The sequence below is a fragment of the Dendrobates tinctorius genome, unplaced genomic scaffold (assembly GCF_039654945.1).
Source record: "Dendrobates tinctorius isolate UK_male_01 unplaced genomic scaffold, ASM3965494v1 ptg000064l, whole genome shotgun sequence".
In the NCBI taxonomy this organism is placed as follows: domain Eukaryota; kingdom Metazoa; phylum Chordata; class Amphibia; order Anura; family Dendrobatidae; genus Dendrobates; species Dendrobates tinctorius.
In genome coordinates, this window is record NW_027361732.1 from 61944120 (window position 1) to 61962831 (window position 18712).

The following is an 18712-nucleotide window of genomic DNA, read 5'->3' on the forward strand; positions in this document are numbered from 1 at the left end:
GTCACTTTTAGAGGTGTACATGACAGAAAATACACAAAAGTGACACCATTCTAAAAACTGCACCCCTCAAGGTGCTCAAAACCACATTCAAGAAGTTTATTAACTAGTAATGAGAGAGTATACTCGTTGCTTGGGTTTTCCCGAGCATGCTCGAGTGTCCTCCGAGTATTTTAGTGTGCTCGGAGATTTAGTTTTCGTTACTTCAGCTGCATGATTTGTGGCTGCTGGACAGCCTGAATACATGTGGGATTTCCCTAACAAACAGGCATTCCTCACATGTATTCATTTTACTTCAGAACCAATTTTTTTTATTTTCACAAGTGTAAAAAGAGAAAATGAACCAAAAGCTTTGTTGTGCAATTTCTCCTGAATATGCCGATACCCCATATGTGGGGGTAAACCACTGTTTGAGTGCACAGTTGAGCTTGGAAGGGAGGAGCGCCGTTTGACTTTTTCAATGCAGAATTGCTGGAATTGAGATCGGACACCATGTCGCGTTTGGAGAGCACCTGATGTGCCTAAACAGTGGAAACCCCCTACAACTGGCACCATTTTGGAAACTAGACCCCTTAAGGAACTTATCTAGATGTGTGATGAGCACTTTGTACCCCCAAGTGCTGCACAGAAGTTTATAAGGTAGAGCCGTGAAAATAAAAAATCATATTGTTTCCTAAAAAATTATCTTTTCGTCCCAAAATGTTTATTTTTACAAGGGTAACAGGAGAAATTAACCCCCCAACTTTGTTGTGCAATTTGTCCTGAGTACGTCAATACCCCATATGTGGAGGAACCACTGTTTGGGCACACGTCAGGGCTCAGAAAGGAAGCAGTGACGTTTTGAAATGCAGATTTTGATGAAATGGCTTGCAGGCATCATGTTACATTTGCAGAGCCCCTGATGTGTATAAACAGTAGAAACCCCCCCAGAAGTGACCCCATTTTGGAAACTAGACCCCCTCAGAAGTGATCTTATTTTGGAAACTAGACCCCCACAAGGAGCTTATCTAGATGTGTGGTGAGCACTTTGAACCCCAATGTTCGTCACAGAAGCTTATAGCGTAGAGTCGTGAAAATAAAAAATCATATTTTTTCCACAAAAATCTTCTTTTCACCCCCAATTTTTTTCTTTCACAAGGGTAACAGGAGAAATTGGACCACAAAAGTTGGTGATCAATTTGTCCTGAGTATGCTGATGCCTCATAGGTGGGGGGGACCAATGTTTGGGCGTATGGCAGAGCTTGGAAGGGAAGGAGCGCCGTTTTGGAATGCAGACTTTGATGGAATGGTCTGTGGGCGTCATGTCGTGTTTGCAGAGCCCCTGATGTGCCTAAACAGTAGAAACCCCCCACAAGTGACCAGATTTTGGAAACTAAACCCCTCAAGGAACTTATCTATATGTGTTGTGAGTACTTTTAACCCCCAAGCGTTTCACTACAGTTTATAACACAGTGCTGTGAAAATAAAAAGTCATTTTTTTTCCCTCAAAAATGATTTCTTTGCCTGCATTTTTTTATTTTCACAAGGGTAACAGGTGAAATTGAACCCCAAAAGTTGTTGTCCCATTTGTTCTGAGTATGCTGGAACCCAATATGTGGGGAATAACCACTGTATGTGCACACGTCAGGGCTTGGAAGTGAAGTAGTGACGTTTTGGAATGCAGACTTTGTTGGAATGGTCTGCGGACATCATGTTGTGTTTGCAGAGCCCTTGATGTGTCTAACCAGTATAAAAGCCCCACAAGCGACCCCATTTTGAAAACTAGAACCCCAAAGGAGCTTATCTAGATGTATGGTGGGCACTTTAAACCCCAATTGCTTCACAGAATTTTATAACACAGTCATGAAAATAAAAAAAATCATTTTTTCTGCAAAAATAGTAACATAGTAACATAGTAACATAGGTATTAAGGTTGAAGGGAGACTTTAAGTCCATCTAGTTCAACCCATATCCTATCCTAACTTGCCCTAACATCTTGATCCAGAGCAAGGCAAAAAAAACCCATGTGGCAAACAGTAAGCTTCACATTGGGGAAAAAAATTCCTTCCCGACTCCACATACGGCAATCAGACTAGCTCCCTGGATCAACGCAATATTAAGGAAACTAGTGTATATACCCTGTAATATTATACTTTTCAAGAAAGACATCCAGTCCTTTCTTAAATTTTAGTAGGGAATCACTCATTACAACATCATATGGCAGAGAGTTCCATAGTCTCACTGCTCTTACAGTAAAGAATCCGCATCTGTGAGTATACTTAAACCTTCTTTCCTCCAGACGTAGAGGATGCCCCCTTGTCCCCGTCACAGGTCTAAGAGTAAAAAGATCATTAGAAAGGTCTTGGTATTGTCCCCACATATATTTATACATTGTAATAAGATCACCCCTAAGCCTTCGATTCTCCAAACTAAATAACCCCAAGTGTAATAACCTGTATTGGTATTGCAGACCCCCTAGTTCCCTAATAACCTTGGTCACTCTTCTCTGCACCCGCTCCAGTTCAGCTATGTCTTTCTTATACACCGGAGACCAGAACTGTACACAGTATTCTAAGTGTGGTCGAACTAGTGACTTATATAGTGGTAAAATTATGTTCTCCTTATGAGCATCTATGCCTCTTTTAATGCATCCCATTATTTTATTTGCCTTTGCAGCAGCTGCCTGACACTGGCCACTAAATGTGAGTTTGTTGTCCACCCATACACCCAGGTCTTTTTCAGTGACAGTTTAGCCCAGTGTTTTACAATTAAGCACATAATTATACATCTTGTTCGTTCTACCCAAGTGCATGACCTTACATTTATCCCCATTAAAGCTCATTTGCCATTTATCAGCCCAAGCTTCTAGTTTACATAAATCCTCCTGTAATATAAAATTGTCCTCCTCTGTATTGGTTACCCTGCAGAGTTTAGTGTCATCTGCAAATATTGAAATTCTACTCTCTATGCCCCCTACAAGGTCATTAATAAATATGTTAAAAAGAAGCGGGCCCAAAACTGACCCCTGTGGTAACCCACTGCTAACCGTGACCCAGTCCGAGTGTGCTCCATTAATAACCAACCTTTGTTTCCTATCCCTGAGCCAGCTCTTAACCTACCTACACATATTTTCCCCTATCCCCAATGTTCTCATTTTATGTATCAACCTTTTGTGTGGCACCGTATCAAAAGCTTTTGCATTCCCTTGGTCCAGTCCTGAACTTACCTCTTCATAAAAGCTTATCAGATTAGTCTGACAGGAACGGTCCCTTGTAAACCCATGTTGATATTGGGTCATAAGGTTATTCTTCTCCAGATACTCCAGTATAGTATCTCTTAGAAAACCCTGCATTATTTTACCCACAGTTGAGGTTAAACTTACTGGCCTATAATTTCCAAGATCAGTTTTTGTCCCCTTTTTGAATATTGGCACCACATTTGCTATACGCCAGTCCTGTGGTACAGACCTTGTTATTATGGAATCTTTAAAGATTAAAAATAATGGTCTATCTATGACTGTGCTTAATTCCTGCAGTACTCGGGGGTGTATCCCATCCGGGCCCGGGGATTTGTCAATTTTAGTGATTTTTAGACGCCGCCGTACTTCCTGCTGGGTTAAGCAGGTGACATTTAACGGAGAATTTTTATCCCTGATCATGTTATCCGTGGGATTTTCTTGTGTAAATAGTGTTGAAAAAAGTCATTTAGCATATTGGCGTTTTCCTCATCCTCATCCACCATTTCACCAAAACTATTTTTAAGAGGGCCAACAAAATGATTATTTAGCCCCAATTTTTTATTTTCTCAAGGGTGACAGGTGAAATTAAAGCCCAAAAGTTGTTATGCAATTTGTCCTGAGTACGCTGATGCACAATTTGTTGGGGTAAACCACAGTTTGGGCTCACGGCAGAGCTCAGAAGGGAGGGAGCACCGTTTGACTTTTTGAACGCAAAATTGGCTGGAATCAATGGTGGCGCCATGTCGCACATAGAGACCTCCTGATGTACCTGAACAGTGGAAACCCCTAATTCTAAATCCAATCCTAAACCCAATACACCCTTAACCCTAATCCTTACCCTAACCACAACCCTAATCACAACCCTAACCCCAACACATCCCTAGCCCTAATCCCAACCCTATCCATAAGCCGAACCAAAACTCTAACTCCAACACATCCCTAACCTTAATCCCAACCCTAACCATAACCTCAACCCTAACCCCAACACACCCCTAACTTTAAACCCAAACCTAGCCATAACCCTAACCACAACCATAACCCTAATCCCAACCCTAACCTTAATCCCTAATCCTAACCCTAATCCTCACCCTAACCCTAATCCTAACCCTAACCCTAACTTTAGCCCAACTCACTTTAGCCTAACTCCAACCCTAGTGGGAAAATGGAAATTAATATATTTTCTTTATTTTATTATTTTTCCCTAACTAAGGGGGTGATAAAGGGGGGGGTTATTTACTACTTTTTTATTTTGATCACTTTGATAGGGTCTATCACAGTGACCAAAATGAACCAATAGGAAAAATCTTCCTATTATTGTCGGGTGCCGACCGGCAGATCTTAGTGGGCGCACTACGCATGTGCCCACCATTTTCTTACCGAAAGAAGACGCTGGCAGCCGTGGGGGGAAGCAGGAGGACCCAGGATCACCGGGAGGTATCGGCGATGATCGGGGACCCTATTTATCTCTTCTCTGATGTACGATCACATCTGAGGAGAGAAAAATTAAAAGGCAAATTAGACTTTTTTTACGGTCGCCATTATACAGTTAGTAACGGTGATTGCAACATCGGGATAGGTAAAAACTGACGCGAGTCATGTTTTCTGAGGTATCTGCTACCCCCAACAGCCAAGACCCTGGAGAAATTACAACTCTGGACGGCGCTATACACTTTTTCAACAGCGCCATGAATTCACAGTGCTGTGGTTTAAGTACCCTTAACTGCCACCGTTAAATGGCGTATCAGCGGTCGTTAAGGGGTTAATCTTTATTTTCAGTTTTTAATTAATGATATGCTCCTACTTCAGGGTGAGCCTGTGGGGGTCTTTATATGGTGCTCTGATTAGGCATTTATAATGAAGGCTGCTGACAGGTCAATGATCCCTCAGTGACCTGCCCCCTACTTAACATAATGAATATTACATATACATACTGAAAAAAACATGTTTGGTTTGATATGGGATTTGCATCTTATAACCCTTTAAAGATTGACATACTGAATTCAGCATTTGTAAATGGACTCAAAGATAGCATCGGGATAGATATTTTAACGTCCCAACCAGAATGGAGGGGGAAGAGTCTAGGGGACCTAGTATAAGTTGCAAAGGGAATAGAATCCACCCAAGGAAATGCCAGAGGCAGAAGGGGATGTGGACAGAAGATAGAAGTCAATTTTCAGGCAGCCACGGATGGGAACTATAGGCATATGCCAATAATCTGCTTTAATTGCGGGAAACCTGGGTATATCAAAAGAAACTGTAGGCTTCCCTCACAACCAAAACTGCATGCACACACAGATGTGATCCCTCCTACCCCTCCATCTGTGCTTGCTGCTCAACAGCAGCTATAGGAGGTTTTCAATTCAGTATGCATGCATCCCCATAGTGATGGTCCCTGAGAATCCAACACTAACGCCTATGGTAACTTTTGCCCTGGAGGATTGAAAACCACTTGATTTTTTTAATTGATGCTGGAGCAGCCAAATTTATGGCACATGCATTAAATTTTGATCTACTGGACATTTCTGACAACTATTTTGATTTGGTTAGGGTAGAGGGAAATCAGAAAAGGCTTATTTGACTAAACCAGTGACATTGATCATGCGAGCCCAACACAAGCTTATAGCCAGGTTTTTTGTCAGCCACACCTCATTTATTTAAAATATTACTAATCATATACATTGAAGGGGTGACAGATTAAGTTAGTTGTTGGATCTATTTACTGGTATGGTTTAAAACTTAATTTTTCCCCAAAAACTATTCCCCAAAACTCCTGCCTCAACAAGGGCAGTCCACAACTATCCCTGTTTAGTAGGCCCTGCACTCTCATTTCTTGGTGTTCCGACGCATTTCATTCAAGTGACTCCTCTGGGGACTAACTTGACCAAGGTTAGCGGTAGTAAAGTGCTAGGTGTATTACAAACCTGGGTTCCTCCACTCCCTGTCTTGTTCAGCAGAGAGGATTATGTGCAATAATTACATTCCAGTAGAGAAGTAAAGGCCCCGTCACACATACGGACTTACCAGCGATCCCGACAACGATATCAACGTGTCAGGATCGCTGGTGAATTGCTATGTGATCGCTGGTGAGCTGTCAAACTGACAGCTTCACCAGCGATTAGCACAGCGATGCCACGCGTGCGGCATCGCTGTGTTCAGCGCTGATTCATGTCAACAATAGAATTAAAATAAAAAATATTGTTATTCTCACCTTCCGACATCCCGCGCAGCATTCCTGCCTCTCTCCACGCTCCAGTCCCAGTAATCCTTTGCGAGAATTACCGCGATGATGTCCATTCTCGCGGGATCGCGAAGTCTCGCGGTCATTCTTGCAAAAGATTACTGGGACCGGAGCGTGGAGAGAGGCGGGAATGCTGCGCGGGACGTCGGAAGGTGAGAATAGTAATATTTTTTTTATTATTCTTATTTTATCGCTGATCGCTGGTCTCCCGCCTGTCATACGCAGCGATGCGTGCTGGCCAGTGGGAGATCAGTGATGAAAGAAATGTCCAGAGATTTCCCAGAGCGATCAGCGATACCGGCAGTGGCTCCGGTCGCTGATCGCTGTCACACACAGCGATCTCGCTGGTGAGATCGCTGTTGTGTCACAAAACTTGTGACCCCGTTATCTCTGTGACGGGGCCTTTAACTTGTAAGATCCCAGTCAGCTCTTTCCAATACATTGATTGCAGTTAGGTGTAAATCTCCCTCATCATCCTTGTCAGATCATGCCTGAGCTACTCTTATCAGTCCTACAAAAACAAAATTCACAGACTGCAGTATCTGCAGCTGCCAGGAACAGTTCTCCTAATCATAGTGCTCACTTTCTAGAGCTAATTGACATACAGTGTTATCTCTATATGAAAATAAACTGATAACAGTGTAGATTTTGGAAAAATGATAGCAGAAGGAAACAGCCAAAACTGTCACTTACCGAGCAATCAAGAATTAAGGAAACTGCAGATACAGTGGGGCAAAAAAGTATTTAGTCAGTCAGCAATAGTGCAAGTTCCACCACTTAAAAAGATGAGAGGCATCTGTAATTTACATCATAGGTAGACCTCAACTATGGGAGACAAACTGAGAAAAAAAAATCCAGAAAATCACATTGTCTGTTTTTTTTTCATTTTATTTGCATATTATGGTGGAAAATAAGTATTTGGTCAGAAACAAAATTTCATCTCAATACTTTGTGATATATCCTTTGTTGGCAATGACAGAGGTCAAACATTTTCTGTAAGTCTTCACAAGGTTGCCACACACTGTTGTTGGTATGTTGGCCCATTCCTCCATGCAGATCTCCTCTAGAGCAGTGATGTTTTTGGCTTTTCGCTTGGCAACACGGACTTTCAACTCCCTCCAAAGGTTTTCTATAGGGTTGAGATCTGGAGACTGGCTAGGCCACTCCAGGACCTTGAAATGCTTCTTACGAAGCCACTCCTTCGTTGCCCTGGCGGTGTGCTTTGGATCATTGTCATGTTGAAAGACCCAGCCACGTTTCATCTTCAATGCCCTTGCTGATGGAAGGAGGTTTGCACTCAAAATCTCACGATACATGGCCCCATTCATTCTTTCATGTACCCGGATCAGTTGTCCTGGCCCCTTTGCAGAGAAACAGCCCCAAAGCATGATGTTTCCATCACCATGCTTTACAGTAGGTATGGTGTTTGATGGATGCAACTCAGTATTCTTTTTCCTCCAAACACGACAAGTTGTGTTTCTACCAAACAGTTCCAGTTTGGTTTCATCAGACCATAGGACATTCTCCCAAAACTCCTCTGGATCATCCAAATGCTCTCTAGCAAACTTCAGACGGGCCCGGACATGTACAGGCTTAAGCAGTGGGACACGTCTGGCACTGCAGGATCTGAGTCCATGGTGGCGTAGTGTGTTACTTATGGTAGGCCTTGTTACATTGGTCCCAGCTCTCTGCAGTTCATTCACTAGGTCCCCCCGCGTGGTTCTGGGATTTTTGCTCACCGTTCTTGTGATCATTCTGACCCCACGGGGTGGGATTTTGCGTGGAGCACCAGATCGAGGGAGATTATCAGTGGTCTTGTATGTCTTCCATTTTCTAATTATTGCTCCCACAGTTGATTTCTTCACTCCAAGCTGGTTGGCTATTGCAGATTCAGTCTTCCCAGCCTGGTGCAGGGCTACAATTTTTTTTCTGGTGTCCTTTGACAGCTCTTTGGTCTTCATCATAGTGGAGTTTGGAGTCAGACTGTTTGAGGGTGTGCACAGGTGTCTTTTTATACTGATAACAAGTTTAAACAGGTGCCATTACTACAGGTAATGAGTGGAGGAAAGAGGAGACTCTTAAAGAAGAAGTTACAGGTCTGTGAGAGCCAGAAATCTTGATTGCTTGTTTCTGACCAAATACTTATTTTCCACCATAATATGCAAATAAAATGAAAAAAAAACAGACAATGTGATTTTCTGGATTTTTTTTTCTCAGCTTGTCTCCCATAGTTGAGGTCTACCTATGATGTAAATTACAGACGCCTCTCATCTTTTTAAGTGGTGGAACTTGCACTATTGCTGACTGACTAAATACTTTTTTGCCCCACTGTATATGAGCTGTTCAAGAACAATTTGAGAAACCCCATGAATGCACCTTCCTTGATGCAGATTTCTTTAGTCGGTGTCTTTTGCTCTATTGATTTCTTCATCCATTGTAGGAGGTTTAAAATTGGGTGAAAAACAGCCAAACTCTGCTACAAAGGTTTCACTGGTCATACACCATGGCAAGACTGAGCACATGATAGTTACACTGTATCAAGACACAAAATATTTATGCTGCATCAACACAGTATCTTCCAGGCAAAAATTTCAAGATGCGCTGTTCAAGCTCTTTTAACCCCTTCATGACCCAGCCTATTTTGACCTTAATGACCTGGCCATTTTTTGCAATTCTGACCAGTGTCCGTTTATGAGGCAATAACTCAGGAACGCTTCAATGCATCCTAGCGATTCTGAGACTGTTTTTCGTGACATATTAGGCTTCATGATAGTGGTAAATTTAGGTTCGATAATTTTTGCATTTATTGGTGAAAAAATTGAAATTTGGCAACATTTTTAAAAATGTCGCAATTTTCAAATTTTGAATTTTTATTCTGTTAAACCAGAGAGTTATGTGACACAAAATAGTTAATAAATAACATTTCCCACATGTCTACTTTTCATACATCAGCACAATTTTAGAAACAATTTTTTTTTGTTAGAAAGTTATAAGGGTTAAAAATTGACCAGTGATTTCTCATTTTTACAACAAAATTTACAAAGCCTTTTTTTAGGGACCACCTCACATTTGAAGTCACTTTGAGGGGTCTATATAGCAGAAAATACCCAAAAGTGACACCATTCTAAAAACTGCACCCCTCAAGCTACTCAAAACTACATTCAAGAAGATTATTAACCCTTCAGGTGCTTCACAGGAACTAAAGCAACGTGGAAGGAAAAAATGGACATTTTAATTTTTCCAACAAAAATTTTCTTTTAGCATCAATTTTTTTATTTTCACATGAGTAACAGGATAAAATGGATCCTAAAATTTGTTGGGAAATTTCTCCTGAGTACGCCGATACCTCATATGTGGTCATAAAACACTGTTTTGGCGCACAGCAGGGCTCAGAAGGGATGGAGCGCCATTTGACTTTTTGAATGGAAAATATGCTGGAATATTTAGCGGTTGTCATGTCACCTTTCGAGAGTCCCTGTGTGCCTAAACATTGGAGCTCCCCCACAAGTGACCATATTTTGGAAACTAGACCCTCCAAGGAACTTATATAGATGCATAGCGAGCACTTTGAACCCCCAGGTGCTTCACAAATTGATCCGTAAAAAAAAAAGTACTTTTTTCACAAAAAATTTCTTTTAGCCTCATTTTTTCATTTTCATATGGGCAACAGGATAAAATGGATCATAAAATTTGTTGGGAAATTTCTCCTGAGTACACCGATACCTCATATGTGGTCATAAACAACTGTTTGGGTGCATGGCAAGGCTCAGAAGGGAAGGAGCGCCATTTGACTTTTTGAATGGAAAATTAGCTCCAATCGATAGCGGACACCATGTCGCATTTGGAGAGCCCCTGTGTGCCTAAACATTGGAGCTCAGATTTACATATGAGATTGAGAAACAAGTATTGGTCTTTTTGGACGTTAAAATCAGGAGAGAGTCCTTTGGGACTATATCCACAATTATCCATCGTAAACCTACCAGCACAAATAGTCTGCTTCATTGGCAGAGTCACCATCCTATTTCTCTTAAGAGGGGTATCCCTAAAGGTCAGTTTCTAAGACTTAGGAGAAATTGTTCGAGAAATGACTATTTCTATAATCAGGCGGGAGACATGTATAACAGATTTAGAGAGAAGGGCTATCCGTCACATGTTTTAGATACAGCATTTAAATTTGCTGAGAAAGCAGACAGGCAACAACTTTTACAAAAACATACCGATAAAGATATGTCAGAAACTCTGAGGATTATAGGTACATTTGATACCAAACATCAAGAAGTGAGAAAAATCTTGATGAAACATTGGGACATTTTGAGATTGGATCCCGAGATTGGCGGCCTGATAGGCGAACGGCCAAACATCACGTTCAGGAAGGGGAAATCCCTGAGAGATATGTTAGTGCATAGCCAGTACAAGAGACCGGCCAAGAAGGGAACTTGGCTTGAGAGGAAACCTGTTGGTTTTTTCAAATGTGGAGACTGTAGTCTATGTAAGTGGATGAAACCCAACAAATCCTTCCACAGTTCAGCGACGGGGAAGGTCTTCTACCAACGAGACTTCTCAAACTGTAAGACCACTGGTGTGGTTTATCTGGCCACATGTTCCTGCCCAAAAGACTATTTGGGTAAAACTAAAAGGGAGTTTAGAAGGAGAGTGGGGGAACATGTGGGGGATATCAGAAATAGAAGGGACATCCCACTTGCTAAACATATGCTATGTGCTCACAATAACTCCCTTGCGGATATAAAATTTATGATCATTGAGGTGGTCAATTTAAATCCCCGTGGGGGTAATATAGACAAGACCATCCTCAAAAGAGAAAGTGAGTGGATCTTCAGGATGGAGAGCCTCGAACCGATTGGGTTAAATGAACAACTGTCATTTGCCTGCTTTCTATAACTTAATAGGCCCCTTGAATTTGTATATGTTTGTTTAGGTTTTCATTGTACTCTATAATTGCAATGTTTGCCATATACTAACCTATGAGAGAATGGAATTTATTCATTCTTTTATTCATTTTCTATTTAGTACCTTTTTTTGATTGCTGGACCTGATTGCAACTCTTGTGGGAGTCTAGATTAAGACCCCTATGGATTTTCCATATAGATTGTTTTGATATTATTTCCCTCATTATTGCAGGAGACGAGATACCCCCTAGCTAATAACCATCTAGATAGATATAAGAAAATGGTAGTGCAGTTATTCATCTTTTTATGCCATTCAATAGTGGAGAAAATTATTGATGAATTATTGATATCATTATATATATATATCAGGAATTAAGAAACTGTTAGTCTGCATTTATCGGCCTTTATGGCTATATGCAATGTCTTTATTAGGATTTGGGCATCACATTACCTCTTTTTTTAGAGAATATATGTATTAATATCATTAGGAGATATTGTTATGGTCTCCGGGTTGCTGTTGGTAAATTGCATGATTTGACACATGTTATTTTCTAACAAGATGCGCGTCCTTTTTATATACTATGAACATTGCGCCATTTGGTTTGAGATCATTACTGTTGAACGGACATGCGCATTGGAGGTATGGAAGAAATCACAGAACTATCCATCCCATATGCTAGTGGTTCGTAGCACGTTATGTGCGCTACATGGCCGGTGTATGCACTCGATTGATTGGTGTTAAGTTATCGCGAGACTTGTTGCGAGATCGTTGTCTTGAGATCAGACATGCGCACTGTGGGGATATGTACCGATAGAGCGCCCTGAGTATCAGGTGATTAATGACACTCCGGCTTGACATGCGCACTGTGGCGGGGGGGAGTGTCTCCACGCAGCGTTCGGGGCTGGCGCACGCTGTGGCAGTAGGTTTAAATGGAGGGATATCGGGACAGTCCAGCCACTATACCACATCAGGACACTAGTAAGGTTGCTATCGAGCCTCCTGATGATCCCAAAGGGGTGAAACGCGTTGAGGCGTATCTAGGCTATGGGGCGGTGTTGGAGTATACAATGAGTATCCCATTTTCTTTATTTGAGCTTTCCACCGATGAGATGTTTTATCTGTTGCTTGACAGTGTGATGGGATCTGTGAACTAATGTTGTGGATATGGGCTCAATGTGCTTTCTGGACCTTGGCTATGTTTACAAAACGTGACTTTTATACATGAGGATGTGGTATCTTGGATTATATATACACATCTGTGAATCTAAACACATGCTGCTACAATTAGGTGGATTGACACACATTGTTTGCTGCTGATGAGTCATGATGTATTGTGTCTGTTCATTTTATATCTATATGTCTGAGCCATGAGTCGGGATAGTACTGTTTCCCCAAATGCCTACTCATTGATGTGTTCTATTATATGTGCAATTTTTTGTGGGTTCTAGGGTCCCCCTCATCGTAGGATTGTCTCTGTTATCTGACAGGGGTTCCCTTAGTATCGGGGAAGGGACTTCATTAGTGGTGCCAGGGCACAATAGGGCCCTTAGGGACAGCCACCGTTGAGCGGGGGCGCCACAACATTCCCCCTAGGGTGCCAACCTCCGCGGTCAGGAAGGTGATAACAGGAGATATTAACAGGGACTCCTAGGATATGCCCCACAATTTTTTGTTTTTTGTATTTTTTTGGACACTTTTTTGTCTTGTTTTTTGTGTTCACTTGTGGTGTGACCCTGTTGGGTCTTTTATCAATAAAGTATTAGTTTTAGGGTATGTTATATGATTTTTTCTTGAGACCCTTGAGCATTTAAATTGATTTCTGTAAACATTGGAGCTCCCCCACAAGTGACCCAATTTTGGAAACTAGACCCCCCCCAAGGAACTTATCTAGATGTGTGGTGATCACTTTGAACCCCCAAGTGCTTCACAGAAGTTTATAAGGCAGAGCAGTGAAAATAAAAAATCATTTTTTCCTCAAAAATGATTATTTAGCCTGCTATTTTTTATTTTTACAAGGCTAACAGGAGAAATTGGACCACAAAAGTTGTTGTGCATTTTGTCTTGAGTACGCTTGTGCCCCATATGTGGGGGGCAACCATTGTATGGGCGCATGGCAGGGCTCAGAAGGGAAGGAGCACCATTTGACTTTTTGATGGAAATTTAGCTCCAATTGTAAGCGGACACTTTGTTGTGTTTGGAGAGCTCCTGTGTGCCTAAACTTTGGTGCTCCCTCACAAATGACCCCATTTTGGAAACTAGACCCCCTAAGGAACTTATCTAGATGCATAGTGAGCATTTTGCCAGGTGCCGTGAAAATAAAAATATTTTTTGCCCTCATAAAAAGATATTTTAGCCCGCAAATTTTTATTTTCACAAGGGTAACAAGAGAAATTGGACCCCAAAAATTGTTTTACAGTTTGTCCTGAGTACGCTGGTACCCCATATGTGGGAGGAACCACTGTTCGGGCACATGTTGGGGCTCGGAAGTAGTGACGTTTTGAAATGCCGACTTTGATGGAATTGTCTGCGGGCATAATGTACGTTTGCAGAGCCCCTGATGTGCCTAAAGAGTAGAAACTCCCCACAAATGACCCCATTTTGGAAACTAGACCCCCCCAAAGGAACTTATCTAGATGTGTGGTGAGCACTTTGAACCCCCAAGTGCTTCACAGAAGTTTATAACGCAGAGCCGTGAAAATAAAAAATCATTTTTTTCCTCAAAAATTGATATTTTTGCCCACAATTTTACATTTTCACAAGGGTAGCAGGAGAAATTCGACCCCAAAAGTTTTTGTCCAGTTTGTCCTGAGTATGCTGGTACCCCATATGTGGGGGGACCACTGTTCGGGCACATATCTGGGCTTGGAAGGGAAGTAGTGACGTTTTGAAATGCCAACTTGATGGAATGGTCTGCGGGCACCATGAAATGTTTGCAGAGCCTCTGATGTGCCTAAACAGTGAAAAAAACCCAGAAGTGACCCCATTTTGGAATATAGACTTTCCAAGGAACTTACCTAGATGTGTGGTGAGCACTTTGAAACCCCAAGTGCTTCCCAGACGTTTATAACTCAGAGCCGTGAAAATAATTTTTTTTCACAAAAATAATTTTTTTAGCCCACAATTTTTTATTTTCCCAAGGGTAACAGAAGAAATTAGACCCCAAAAGTTGTTGTGCAATTTTTCCTTAGTATGTTGATACCCCATATGTGGGGGTAAACCACTGTTTGTGCACACGACGGGGCTCGGAATGGAGGGAGCACCGCTTGACTTTTTGAATGCAAAATTGGCTGGAATAAATGGTGGCGCCATGTCTTGTTTGGAGACCCCGTGATGTGCCTATACAGTGGAAACCCCTCAATTCTAACTCCAACCCTAATCCCAACACACCCCTAAACCTAATGCCAACCATAACCATAACCCTAACCACAACCCTAACCCCAACACACCCCTAACCCTAATCCCAACTCTAGCCCTAACCACAAGCCTAACCCTAATCCCAACCCCAACCCACCCCTAACCCTAATCTTAACCCTAATTCCAACCCTAACCCTAATTCCACCCCTAACCCTAATCTCAACCCTAATTCAAACCCTAACCCTAATCCCAACCCTAACCCTAATTCCAACCCTAATTCTAACCCTAACCCTAATTCTAACCCTAACCCTAATTATTTTATTATTTGTGCCTACCTAAGGGGATGATAAATGCGGGATTTATTTACTTTTTTTATTTTGAACACTGTGAGAGTTTATCACAGTGATCAAAATGAATGAATGAATCTGCAGCTGGCAGATTCCGGCAGGCGCACTGCGCATGTGCCTGCCATTTTCCAAGATGGTGGTGCCCATGATGCGGGACGGTGGGACACCGGGATGGCCAGAGGGGCATAGGAGTTACTGGTTAGTGAGGTGGGGATTGGAAGGTGGGGGAGTGGAGGGAAGGGGGAGGAGAGCAGATGTAAATGGCTGCGGCAGACTGCCATCGTCAGTCGGTATCGGGGGCCGTCAGTCAGTGGGGGGGTCGGATCGATGTCTCCAGCCATGCCCAATGCTATTACAGCATCGGCCATGGCTGGATTGTAATATGTCACAAAATTTCATTGGTGAAATATTACAGTTGCTCTCATTGGCTGTTTCACTTTTAACAGACAATCAGAGCGATCGAAGTGACAGGGGGCTAAGCCACCCCCCCCCGGGGTGAAGCACAAAGGGTCCTGTGTGTGCAGGTAAGGTGACCTTTCAGTGACCCCGGTCACCTGGCCCGTAGGGGAGCAATCAATTCATGACGCGTCATGGGTCAGATTGGCACCGACTTTCAGGACGCCTACATGGTGTCAAAGGTCGGGAAGGGGTTAAAGAAGCACCAAGAAATGGCCAATGTTGAGGACCGTAGAAACACTTGTTGGTCAAAGAAACTAGTGCAGCAGATGAAAGGGACCTAATTATTGCTTCCATAACAGAAGGCAGTTTTTTTTCACCAAAGGCCTGGAGAGTAGTTTAATGATGAGTGTCTGCAGGCAACAGTGAATTTTGATGGAGGCTCCTTCCAGGTTTAGGGCTGGATTTCAGCAAATGCAGTTTGTGACTTAGTCAGGATTGATTGGGCCCTTATTGCTGAGACATATATAAACAAATATGATACTAAACCAGGTGATACTCCCTGCATTGAAGGTGGAATAAATTTACCGGGAGAAGAAAGAATCAATGCAATAAGGATGTGCACATCTAATGCATGAATAAGTATAACAGAATCACTTAAAACATGCAACAATACAAAATCATACCCCTGCCCAAATAGTATGTAACCAACTAGTACAAGAAAATTGTATAATAATCAAAGGCAACCATGGAAATGAGTTGGAAATAACCAGATTCTGTCTACCATCAATGAGCTCAAATAACCATGCACTGGAGGAGAAGTCGTATGAATGCAGTTCCGAGTGACAATAAGGGAATGAAGAAGTCGTGTAGGGTAAATACCTGAATAATTAAAAATGAGAGTAACCCAAGCTACTAATAGACATACAGTATATGTTGTAATAAACACAAGCTACAACCCTTGGTGTCCCTAAGGAGGAGAAGCACAAACTATGGAAAGAAATAATCCATGAGACATGTAAATATTCTGGTCACAAGCAAGGATTAGGCTGAAACACCCCCTGAAAGGCAAACAGATATGATCTAATAGCATACCTATGGGAAGAGACAGGTACCAGGCACAACAGAGTCTGACATCAGGCTAGGGTAAGTATGATAAAAAGACAACCAGCATGGGGAGAGGGTGAGGAGAAAGAGGCAGGGTTGTGGGAGGAGCCCATGCGTATCGCGGCTATGCGGCTTCATCAGGTCAAGTGGTGCCATAAAGTATCAATGTATGTATAAATAATACAAATAATTAAGGGAGTTAGTTACCTGTGTGTTTCTCCAAAAATGAGGGGGCGGGTCAGAGTCAGTTATGTGGTCACTATCACATGACAAGGTCAAATGGGAGTGTTGTGTTATGTAGCATGCAAAGAATCATAGAATCATAGAATGGTAGAGTTGGAAGGGACCTCCTGGGCCATGTAGTCCAACCCTCTGCTCAAAGCAGGATTCACTAATCATCCCAGACAGATGTCTGTCCAGTCCCTTTTTGAAGACTTCTATTATAGTCCAACCAGTCCCAGGAAAACAAGGAAAATATTGTAATTGCTGGCAGCAAGTATTGCCAGCAGTGGGCAGCGCAGGGTGAATTTGGTTATTTATAGTTGATGCAAAAAAATACATATTATAAAATAAAAATGTATTTGAATGAAATACCAGAAGACCAAAAGTATGTATGAACTAGAATATGTAGAGATGTAAAGTATACAATCAAACCAAGATTGAAGCATATTGTAAATACTAATAAAGTATGGAAATAGTTTCACATATATGTCACTGGATATGAGAAAGGATGGACAAGATGTACAAATTCATATATGTGCATATGCACATAGAAGTGGGGGAAAAAACAATAAACCAGGTATGAGCCATCCAGGGCAGACATATGAGTCCAGGTGCACATGAACATATATATCCCCATGGAGCCTAGTGAATGGAAGCACCCAGTATCCAGTGGCGGTATTATGGACATGGGCCCTGAAGAGGTAAGGAGATCCAATACCATAGAGAGACGCAAACCCCACCTCCGAGGGGTAACCCAGAAAGTGTGGTATGCTAAGAGCCAAATTGGAGATGTACAACTCTTATTTAATGCAAATGATATGAGCTTTTTGGTGGCAGGCCTGTGAAAATTGGATATACAACACATTTTTCTTGGGGGTAGACTTACAGTGGGGAAAAAAAGTATTTAGTCAGTCAGCAATAGTGCAAGTTCCACCACTTAAAAAGATGAGAGGCGTCTGTAATTTACATCATAGGTAGACCTCAACTATGGGAGACAAACTGAGAAAAAAAAATCCAGAAAATCACATTGTCTGTTTTTTTTTCATTTTATTTGCATATTATGGTGGAAAATAAGTATTTGGTCAGAAATAAGCAATCAAGATTTCTGGCTCTCACAGACCTGTAACTTCTTCTTTAAGAGTCTCCTCTTTCCTCCACTCATTACCTGTAGTAATGGCACCTGTTTAAACTTGTTATCAGTATAAAAAGACACCTGTGCACACCCTCAAACAGTCTGACTCCAAACTCCACTATGGTGAAGACCAAAGAGCTGTCAAAGGACACCAGAAACAAAATTGTAGCCCTGCACCAGGCTGGGAAGACTGAATCTGCAATAGCCAACCAGCTTGGAGTGAAGAAATCAACTGTGGGAGCAATAATTAGAAAATGGAAGACATACAAGACCACTGATAATCTCCCTCGATCTGGTGCTCCACGCAAAGTCACACCCCGTGGGGTCAGAATGATCACAAGAACGGTGAGCAAAAATCCCAGAACCACGCGGGGGGACCTAGTGAATGAACTGCAGAGAGCTGGGACCAATGTAACAAGGCCTACCATAAGTAACACACTATGCCACCATGGACTCAGATCCTGCAGTGCCAGACGTGTCCCACTGCTTAAGCCTGTACATGTCCGGGCCCGTCTGAAGTTTGCTAGAGAGCATTTGGATGATTCAGAGGAGTTTTGGGAGAATGTCCTATGGTCTGATGAAACCAAACTGGAACTGTTTGGTAGAAACACAACTTGTCATGTTTGGAGGAAAAAGAATACTGAGTTGCATCCATCAAACATCATACCTACTGTAAAGCATGGTGGTGGAAATATCATGCTTTGGGGCTGTTTCTCTGCAAAGGGGCCAGGACGACTGATCCGGGTACATGAAAGAATGAATGGGGCCATGTATCGTGAGATTTTGAGTGCAAA